At 37.6% G+C, this 11,043-nt stretch overlaps 1 long non-coding RNA gene across 1 annotated transcript; it reads right to left on the bottom strand.

Annotated features, from left to right (window-relative positions):
• Positions 1-5,737: 5,737 nt before the first annotated feature.
• Positions 5,738-6,633, bottom strand: LOC117561416. Its single transcript, XR_004571372.1, has 2 exons — positions 6,524-6,633; positions 5,738-6,256 (listed from the first exon to the last, which is right to left on the bottom strand). It is a non-coding gene; the product is annotated as an uncharacterized LOC117561416 (long non-coding RNA).
• Positions 6,634-11,043: the final 4,410 nt, after the last annotated feature.

The following is an 11,043-nucleotide window of genomic DNA, read 5'->3' as shown; positions in this document are numbered from 1 at the left end:
ATTAGAAGGACATGATACACTGCCTGCTATTGCTACTTCAAATAGGAAATGGGAGTAACTACATGAGAAACGTCATACTCTACTAGAATCAGCTCAAGTTACAGGTGTATACTAACTACAAAACCCCTCTGTTTCCAGTGTGACCAACAGGAGGCAGTGTTGTGTTGAGGTTCAGTAGAATTTATTTCCTTTCCCTCTCGTTTTTACATTTGTTTAACTTGTTGACACTTTGAAGAAGAAATGCAAAAACACAAAACTGTATTTTGCTATAACAAATGCATGTTTACACAGCAGGTCATATTTATATTTTTCATACTTGCAGTAATATGCTTGTTGCGTTCAATTGAAAGGTCCTGGAAGGCTATAGAATCACACCCAGCCAATGTTTTGTTATCGCATAAAGAAAAACAGCCAGCACAATATGAATCATGCAGTTCGTACAGTATATCTTAATGATCTTTGAGATGCTAATTTGGTGTTTCTACATATTTAATGTGTAAATGTGTTAAAGGAGTTGTGTAGAATAGTCTTAATATTGTGTCTTAATATAAATATAGTAAATGACTGCATACCATAGTAATTATAATCAATACAATACATTTATTATTATTATCATTATTATTATTATTATTATTACAACACTCAAAATCTGAGATGGCAAAGTGCTGATGGTGTACGTTCTGAAATGGGTTTCTGACTGTAGTTCAGCATCAATGTATGGCAATCATTGTAATGCTGAAAACGATATTATATTTTGCAAATCTAGGCAACAAAAGTTCAATCTCTCCTTATGCAAACATAACACAGTAATAACTATCTCTGTTTATTAAAACCTTTCAAGAACATATTAAAGTCTCTGCATAGTGAGTATCCTGTCTGGGTGAAGCAGTAGGGAGTGGGAGGGAGGGAAATGTGTGTCAATGTGTGTGTGTCCATGTGGGTGTGTGTCCATGTGGGTCCTCTCCTCCCTCCATCCCTGCTTTAAACACAACAGAGCAGAACAGCAGCCTGAAATACAGCTCATTTGTCAGTGACACAGGAATGCTTTGACCTTCCCAAGACAAGCCGGCTTTGCCGACTCAGCGGTTTCTCTTTCTAGCCGAATTACAGTCGTCATCCGCATGAGTGAGAATGGCTCCCCTCATACACAACAAGTTGTATTACAATCACCACCTGAGGCAAAGTAGGAGGATAATAATACTTTCTAAAAATATAGGCGGTAGGTAAAGGTTCAGACTGTTCACTAACAACCACAAAACAGGACAAAGGTGAAAGTGATAACATCCACAGTTTAGAGTGTCCAGGGTGGCTTTAACAGAAGGGCCCAGTTTTTTTCAGAACAGTTAACCTGAACGGTTAGTAGTAAAGCCACTGGACCATTTTTTTATGATCAGAAAAGGCTTCAGTTATTCTTTAGATGAGAAGATAGTCTGTTTTTGCTACAAAGACTCCAGAACACACACATAATAGAGTAATGTTAAGTTAAATTAATGTTTATTGAGCGAATACAGGAAGAGCTTTCCTTAAGACAATGTGAATGGACACCTCGTTTTGAAATAATGGACCAATAATGGACCATGATGAAATGAAAATGAAGAAAAATGTTTCGTGATTTTCTTGATAAAGAAGTGTACTTGATTTCAAGCACTGTGACTTCTGGCAATTGTATTTGTACTTAGTTTTATACATTCCCATAGTACTGGCATGCTTGCTGGCAGCATGAGAGCCAGAATGATGGCTGTGTAATAAAAAATCACTTTCAACCTCTATTTAAAATACCTACGCTATTAAACAGAACTATGAATAAACAACCAGCAGGCTACACTGCTGCACTGTCCTCCGATATGATATTCCAACTTTTTCTGTGTTTTTCATGGTTTATTTAATTTGTATCCTTGAGTCACTGTGCTGCCATGTCCACTAGACCTTTTCTGACCCACAGCTACTTCACCCTACAACTGATATAATCATTGCTTATGGTATTACAATACTTTTTTTGTAACAATTGCTTGTTATCTGCTTTTGTACCTTTCTTCTAACTCTATATTTTCAAACACATTACTCAAAAATAGATGGCCAAATGCCCAAACTTAGTAATACATTAGAGTCCTAGATACACTAGAGATATTTTAAGAAAAAAATCCCCAGCATTTTCACGTTTCCTTTAAAACTTTTATTTAAAAATGTGGTTTGCTAATTGGTCGGATGAAAACCTTCTTAAGGTGTCATCATTTTAAATACATTTAACTTTTATAAAGTAATGTTGACAAAATCATCCCTTTCAACTAGTGGGAGGATATATCCCCAGCACATGATACCTATATCCATTACTCTAAATCTCTATTGGAATGAATGAGATGCTACTTTTGTCTTCTCTCCATGCTCTGCAGTAACTGGGGGTCTGGCTGATTGTGCTGGGCTGCAGTGCTCTGGAAGAACATTACCTGAACACTAACTGCAGCCAAAGGAGCGCTGATGGATACGACACACCAGTGTACAAACTAATATGGGAAAGAAGCGTCCCCTCCTGCTTGGAGGTAATTAAGAGAGGGATTCATTCAATAGCTTTAACCTGTCAGCTCAATCCAGACGAAAATGCTGAGCCATGGATATACTGCATCCTCCGGATTCACCAGCCGAGGGATTCCCAGCTGTGACTCATCCGATGGTTTATTGTTGTGTGAAACATGTGGGAGTGGGAGGAACATCTTTGATTCCCTTCACTGATCATCCGCCTTTGTGTAATGCAAATCAGTTCTGATCAATGTCAGGGAAAAGATGAAAGACATCTTACAATATTTCCACTTCATACATGTTTCTGCTATCTTCCACTTGTTTATCTGTGCAATTCATATCTTGCACAATATGTTCTTACCATATGCTCTGAATTGTATCTTCCTTGGCTTTGTTCTTGTCACTACAGTTTCTGCAGCACTTCAACTCTCAGTAGAACATTTTTCTTAAGGCATTTCATTTGTCAAACATCTTCAATAGCAGCAAGTAGTCCCTTCTTTCTAAAAAACTCTTTTCAAAGAGTTGATGGATCTGATAAGATATATGCCAGAATTTTGAAATCAAATGCATTTTAGAAAAAGAAGAAGACTTGGGATGATGTTGCGTTGGCTGTTGAAGGACATTTTAAATACAGCCTTTTTGGGGTAATGTGCATTGACTAGTGGACCATGTAGAAAAACACTCCTGGTCTGAACAGCCAGCTGCTACTTGTGCACATAGATCACGTATCTATTCCATTTCTTGCCAGAACACACTCTTCAGCATTTAAGGACACCTCCTGCTCGTTGCCTTTGGGGAACTTTCTAACTATCCCGGTGACCTCTGCCAGCTTTTCATTGGAGTAGAAATAATGTCTTTTTGAGAACAGGATGAAATAATAAAAAGGAGAAGAGAATGTGTCTATCAGTTAAGTTATTCATACCACAAAATCACTGCAGAGATTCAGCCAACTTCCTGTCTTCACTGCCAACATTAGTTCTGCCATATGGTCCTCTATAAATAAAAGGAGTGTACCTGATAGATCTGCAGTAATGTTAAAGAGATCATAAGTCTGCAGATATTAGGATTTTAAGCTATGAAGTAACAAATCTCTGTTAATGAATGAAAATAAAAGGCATACAAAACCCTTCAAAGGTCCTCAAATGCTAGATTTCAGGTTCATATTTGTATTTTGTGCTTTTACTGTGACATGTCTCCATGCTGTTATGTTCAAAACGGTCTTTATTTTTCTCATACTGCCTGTTTCTCTTTTCACCCTCCGTCTGAAACCAGAGCCCATGCTCTGATTGGTTAGCTTGCCGGCTCTGTTGTGATTGGTCGACAGCCTAGAGATGTCCCGCCCCTCTACCTATCACATACAATTTGTTGGAGTGCTAGCCAATAAAAGCAAGTTTTACATAGTGATGTCACTATGTTATAGAAGTAAACAAAGGAATCCAATGGGGGAGTGTGTGGGAGAGGAACTCCCTCTGTAGAGAACTTGGGATTTTATCCTTTGCAGACCATTTACATGTCACTAGGGTCCAACACATTATTGGCAGACACTCCTGATACCTGATGTCAACATGCAAGATTGCTTTATTTCAAGTTTGTCAATACTTTTACCATAGAGCGCAAAGACGAGAGAAATAAACGAAAGAAAACTAAATTCAGAATTTTCTACCAAACAAGTTAAGTGTGTTATACTCTCATCATCATTGTCTTAATTGTAAACTATATATATAAGCCATCACTGTAAAAAAAAAACTCGTAAAAAACAAACAAAAACCCTTAAATTAAAGTAAAATACTTTAACTGAAATAAAGTGAATAAGCCATTAATTTACGGGAATTGTCCTTAAAGATTTTACAGGAAAACATTGTAATTTTACAGATTTATCCTCTCTTTTTACAGTCAATAACATTTAATAAAAGTACAGCACTAAAACTTCTATGGGCAAAAAACCCGTAAAAAAACGGTCAAATGACTGGCAGCAGCGGCTGCCAAACAAAAACCATAAAATTCAAGTAAAAATACATTAACTGAAATAAAGTGCAAAAGCAATTAGTATACAGAAATTGTCCTTAAAGATTTTAGAGGAAACTTTCCTCTCTTTTTAAAATCCATTGTCTTAAAATGTTACATTAAAATACCTTTAAAAAAAATGCAAACTGTTTTTCTCATCAGAACTTTATTTATTAGATTTGTATGATCAATAGTGCTGTAGCGACGACTTCAAAATATCGTTGACGACATATTTCCGCGTTGACGCGTCGCCACCATAGACTGTATATATGGTCGCCACACACACGTGGGTCACCCAAAGCAACAAGCAGTTCGCAATCGCACTTCTAACACAATGGAGACTGAAACGGCTACCAACTCCTCCTCACAGGATTGCGCACGAAGCCCTCAAACGAAAACATCTCGCCCTAGGTCTTCAAAAGCATGGGAATATTTTAAAGTTAGTCCAAAACGCAAAGATATTTATATATTTATATCTCACTGAGACTGCTGCTTGACCGGAAGCAGCAGCTAGCTGTGGTGGCTACCATTAGCAGCTAGCATTTGCTCTCCGATTTTTACATAAAAATGGAATTATGGATTATAAATTCAATAATTTTTGTATACATAGACGTTAAAAACCTATGGATTAACCGATTCAGCCGCGATTTTTCTCATTTTAATGCCATTGAACACGTATTTTGATCAGATTGACAGCTACGGCGGTGAGACGATCTCCCTAGAAGCTCTGTGAAGGTACGTGTTGTGATGACTGTATTTGCTTCCCCTGTCGCGAGTCCGGATCACTCAGTGATGATACTATGTACCTACATAATCTGTGGAGTCTCAGCTTTAATCGGATATATTGTATGTGCAGCTATGATAAGTAATAAGGGTACTTTTATCTTGAGATCTGTGCCAATGTCCGTTAGCATTTTTCGCTCAGGGGTCATTTAGATGCTTCTTATGAGACTTGTGTTTTGTTTTGGTAAACATGGTTTGTATCGTCAGTTAGCTGAGATTATTTCCATTAATCTGGTATAACACATTAATAGGTTCTTAAATATTAAGATCCCCTGAGACAGTATCGTGAAAAAAAAATGTTTTACATTACGTTTTTTTTACATTACGTTTTTTATGAATTGAACAACAGAAAAATAATCGTTCGATTAGTCGACTAATCGATCAAATAATCACCCGATTAATCGTTTTCAAAATAATCGTTTCCCCCCCAGCACTAATGATCAAACACTAAAATATATACAGAACCTAATGTTCTACAGCTAGAATACTGTTATCTTACAGCTTTTTTCTAACATTTTCCAATCAAACAGGTTCAACAAAATGACATCACCAAATGTTCTGTAGGAAACAATTACTCTGAAAACTTAAAATATAAAAATATTTGTAGAATTATAGTACAACTAATGAATACAGCATTTAATATTTAAAGATCATACTTATAAACAGTAGAAACAAAAAGTAAGTTGAATTTTTTAAGATTACTTTGAAACATTCTCAACTGAAAATAACAGAAATTGCAAAATGGCGACATATGCTCACATTGTCAATTTGAAGGAGCAGTGTACAGGATTTAGTACGTCTAACAATGGGGATGTAGGTTCCAACCAATGGATAACTTATTCACTCACCCTCCTATCCCAAGTTTGTAGGATAATGAATATTGGCTGCAAAAAACTTGAGGCCCAATCATGTTTCCTCTGTCCATTCTGCGCTACTGTAGACGTGGCAGTGCAACCTAGAGGACAAACCGATCAGAATCAGAAATGGGTTTATTGCCAGGTAGGTTCACACGTACGAGGAATTTCACTAGGTGTCGTGGTGCATACAAATAATTTTTTTTTTTTAAAAGTACACAGATAGCGAACTATATTAAGAACACTGTAATAAAAATATAGTAAGATAGAAATAAAATAAAGAAGTAACTTACATCGAAATAGAATGCAATCAATTATAGAATATAAAATATGTGCAGTAAGCAATATTTAAACATTGCATTATTTACCATCCTGTGATCTCCATTATGTAATGCATAGAGTCTGCGTTGTGGCTGAGGTAAAGTGTCAGTGGGGGGGGGGGCGGGCCTTGTTGAGGTGGCGAGAGGTTTTGGTCCTGATGGAGAGAGGTTCTGGTACTGATGGAGAGAGGTTCTGGTACTGATGGAGAGAGGTTCTGGTCCTGATGGAGAGAGGTTCTGGTCCTGATGGAGAGAGGTGTTGGTCCTGATGGAGAGAGGTTCTGGTCCTGATGGAGAGAGGTTCTGGTCCTGATGGAGAGAGGTTCTGGTCCTGATGGAGAGAGGTGTTGGTCCTGATGGAGAGAGGTTCTGGTCCTGATGGAGAGAGGTTCTGGTACTGATGGAGAGAGGTTCTGGTCCTGATGGAGAGAGGTTCTGGTCCTGATGGAGAGAGGTGGCGATACACTAATCTCACGATACGATACACGATATTCAGCTCACAATACGATATATATCACGATATTCAGCCAGCGATACGATTTGATATAATTGGATACACTTATATCATTTTCTGAAAGATTTTAAAGGGACAGTGTGATTTTGGTGACATCTTGTGAGTGTTCCATTGACTTGGATTGAATTAATTCAACTGAAAACTGAAAGCATCAATTATACAATATATGGCTCTGACAGAGAGTCTACAGCTTGCAAATGCTGGACAAAATGAATCAAAAGATGTGGTGAGAAAATTTGTTTCATTTATTGAAACAGTGCAAACTGTAGCTTAAAAGCCTTTGAAACGTAAGTACATAAAGTGCAGTATCACAATGGACAATGGAGAATTAAAAGGTGCAGCAGGTGGCGGGAGATTTGAATGGGACTTGTTAGAAATTAAAATCAATGTTTTGATGGCATAAAGTACCTTAAACATACCGTCAGTTTAAATGCTGTTTTATACTGAAAAACCAGAAGTTCTTGTGCACAACCAGTTGTTAAGCTTTTATTCTGAAAATCCTTCATCTCCGGTTAGCATTTAGCATGTGGCTAATATGCCATTTACTATAGAGGTGAATTTAGTAGCGATATGACACGGAGTGTTGCACACCGAAACCTACTGATTTCAACACTACAACTATAGACATCGAAATATTATTATTGCTGAATATTAAATGAAGGTACAGTTTATTTGAATACATTTGTTTACAGACGTGGGTAGCATGAGACAACATCCGGAACTACCGGAAATGATACCAGCCGTGAGGTATTTTTGGAGTATTGATTACAGCGTTTAAAATGTATTAAATGAAAAGTCATGAAAGAGATAAGGAGGAGAAAAGGCGTGTTTAGTTATATATTTAATGTACAATGTCTGAATCCTCTGTAATGCGCAACAACGAACATTGGAGACGTGGAGGGCCAGCCCCCAGCAGCGCCAACCGGCCCACGGGGAGGAGCCAGCAGAGGATATTTAACAGCTGGAAAGGTGGAGCTCGCTCTCTTCCCTTCGCTCAAGAGAGCCAGAACACAGCTGTTTTTCTGACTGAACCATCTTCTGCTTGTAACATTACCGCGCTTTTTATTAATTAAAGTATACATTTGAACATTCTCAGAGACTCAATTAGTCTCCTTTTTAAAGCTTCTCTCCTGGACGCGAGAATAACAAACACAGTTATCAGACTTAATGTATCGATACCCGCGGCTGAAATATCGATACTTTCTCGGAAAACTAAATATCGATATATATATATCGCAGGATCGATTAAATTGTACAGACCTACTGATGGAGAGAGGTTCTGGTCCTGATGGAGAGAGGTGTTGGTCCTGATGGAGAGAGGTGTTGGTCCTGATGGAGCGCAGCCTCCAGCCAGAGGGTTGTGTTGAAGGCAGAGCTGAAGTCCACAAACAGGATCCTGGCGTAGGTTCCTGCTGTGTCCAGGTGCTGGAGGAGGAAGTGAAGTGATAACTATTAGTAAACCATAATGATGGATGTTATTATCAGCAGCTGCCAATAGATCCCCTACATCTTGTATGATGGACCTTTGAAGCACAAGCGCACGCACGCACTATTGTGGGAACAATCAAACGCACCCTCCCAGGCACTGCGTGTTAGCGAAGTACAACTGGGATTTCGAAGAGGAAGATATGTTTGGTCAATTCTTAATAAAAAAGAAAAACTAACAAGTTGAGCACTTGAGTTTTCATTAGCAGCGCCTAGCTACAGCTGCAGAGCTTTGGTAAATACCGCTAACAGCCTAAAATTAGAGATGTCCCGGGATCGGAGCCGATCACGTGATTTTTAAAAGATCAGAATCGGGAGAAAGAGATCGGGGATCGGGAATCCTTAAAACAATTATTTTATTTAATGTTACAAAACAAAAATGACCATGTTCACGTCTTAAAGTCATCCTGAGGCCTTATTTTTTGTTTAAAATGACACAACATCATGTATGTGTTGCTTCTTTTGGGCTTGTTTTCAGACCTGGTTGCTTATTTCTCTCAAATCTGGCAACAGAGTGGGCGCAGTGTCTAATAGTAGCAGTAAGCTAACGAGAGGCTACGTTCAGCTGGTGACTCGGGAGTCGGGACAGAGAAAATGTCAGGAGTTTGGAAGTATTATAAAATTGAAAGCGAAGGCAGTGTAACAGCCAGATGCAATGTTTGCAAGAAGGAGGTTCCGCGTGGTGGAAAGAACAGAGTTCGTTTTTTTTTCAAATTGAATTTATTGAAATCTCCAATATCAACGTAAGAGCTTGTGCCTCTTCGGGGGGTGCTAACACTTAACCATCAACTTTATCCTTTACTTTCTCCGTCTTTATATATAACGTCTTTTCTCCGTTAATCTCCGTCACGTTGTTTCCAAAGCAACAACAACTTCCTGTCAACAGCGCTACCTTTCCTTCAAAATAAAAGCATGTCCACAAATAGGAAGCCAAGACAAATTACACTTAAGACACATACAACTGCAACGACAAACACAATGCGATATCCTTTTCAATTTCAAAGAACACAAATTGGGTTACATTAACAAATAACTATAAAACAACAATACTGTAGAATAATAAAAAGAAGTGGTTTGCTGCTGATTACTATTGGATTGTGTTACTCCAGTAAGATGGAAATATAATACTTTGTTTATTCATGTTATGTTAAGCTGCTGTTGTTCATTGCATTATTACTAGACTAGTTAGTCTTAAGGCTAGAATTCTGCACTAAGCCACATTTTTATTTTATTTTATTATTTGTGACTGAATGTGAACTTGTGAAGCTAGTCAAGCTACCTCTTTCCAGTAGTTATTTTATTTGTGTTACTGCACTATCTGCACTCAATTTGTTTACATGGTTATTTTGTGGTGGACCACTGATAAGCTTTATTTTGTTTTGATCCAATGCTGAACTGAACTGATCCAATGCTGCTGTGAAAAAAAGAAGCTATATCCATGTTGGATAAAATGGATAGTTGGGTACTGTCATTTAAATTAAAAAAATAACCTTAAGGGACAACTTGAATGCATTTTTCCTTTTTTCTTTCTTAATGCATTGCATAAAGATCGGATCGGGAAAAATCGGTATCGGCAGATTGTCAACATCAAATGATCGGAATCGGATCGGGAGCAAAAAAAGGTGATCGGGACATCCCTACTTAAAATGGTACATATCGCTGAATCTATATTTTCATCTTCAGGTGATGACATCTGCATAATGTCCCTGTACAATAAGATTCGAGCATTTTGTAATCCAGTGAGGAAATTCAAGACCAGTAAATATCGATTGATTAAACAACACTAAATAAAATGTTAGTGTTTTCTTCAAACTCAGACTCTCTGCTGCGGCTGTACCTCAAAGACAAAACAATTGTCTGATGATCTTTGTTGAACAAGGTCTGATTGTCCTGTACATGTACAATGTGGGGTATTTTTAAATACTTTACTAAAACACATTCAATATTATGTTAGACACAAGTTAGTTATTACTCACATATCAAAGTATTTTCATCTGCAAGATGGAAGAATAGCTGGGTGCTGCCTGGAGAGACTGATGAGAGGGACACAAAGCCATCACATCTTCTCTTCCATAGTCCTCACTGTCCACTGGTGCTCTGTCAAAAGAGTGAACATCACAGCTGTCATGGTAACCCTTTGTTACACAACATACAACCAACATGTGTCAAAAGTGATCCGAATTAGTTTTAATTGTAAATATCTTTGCAATAAATTACTTGAACCATTCAAGATTCCAGGTATTCCTCAATTAACATGTTTTGGATGAACACCAATTCTAATTTTTATTTTTCCCTTTCTTACTTTTTGAATAAAAATTATGTTTGTATCACTACACTTCTAAGGCACAACATGGGTCAAACATTACCTGTATTATTTTTGCTATGTTATTTCATGCATGGCTGAGTGTTTCTTTACTATACATTTTCAAAAATAATTAATTTTAGCAGTGATTTGGACAAAGGATGTATGATGTAGTAATACAAAAAGTATTTTAGTTCACAGTGTGACATTAGCTAGTCATGTTAGCGTGTAATATATAGAGCAGAGCTAACTAGCAAGTTAGCCGAA

Source organism: Gymnodraco acuticeps, unplaced genomic scaffold, assembly GCF_902827175.1.
Source record: "Gymnodraco acuticeps unplaced genomic scaffold, fGymAcu1.1, whole genome shotgun sequence".
Taxonomy (NCBI): domain Eukaryota; kingdom Metazoa; phylum Chordata; class Actinopteri; order Perciformes; family Bathydraconidae; genus Gymnodraco; species Gymnodraco acuticeps.
This window is presented reverse-complemented; position numbering and strand designations above follow the sequence as displayed.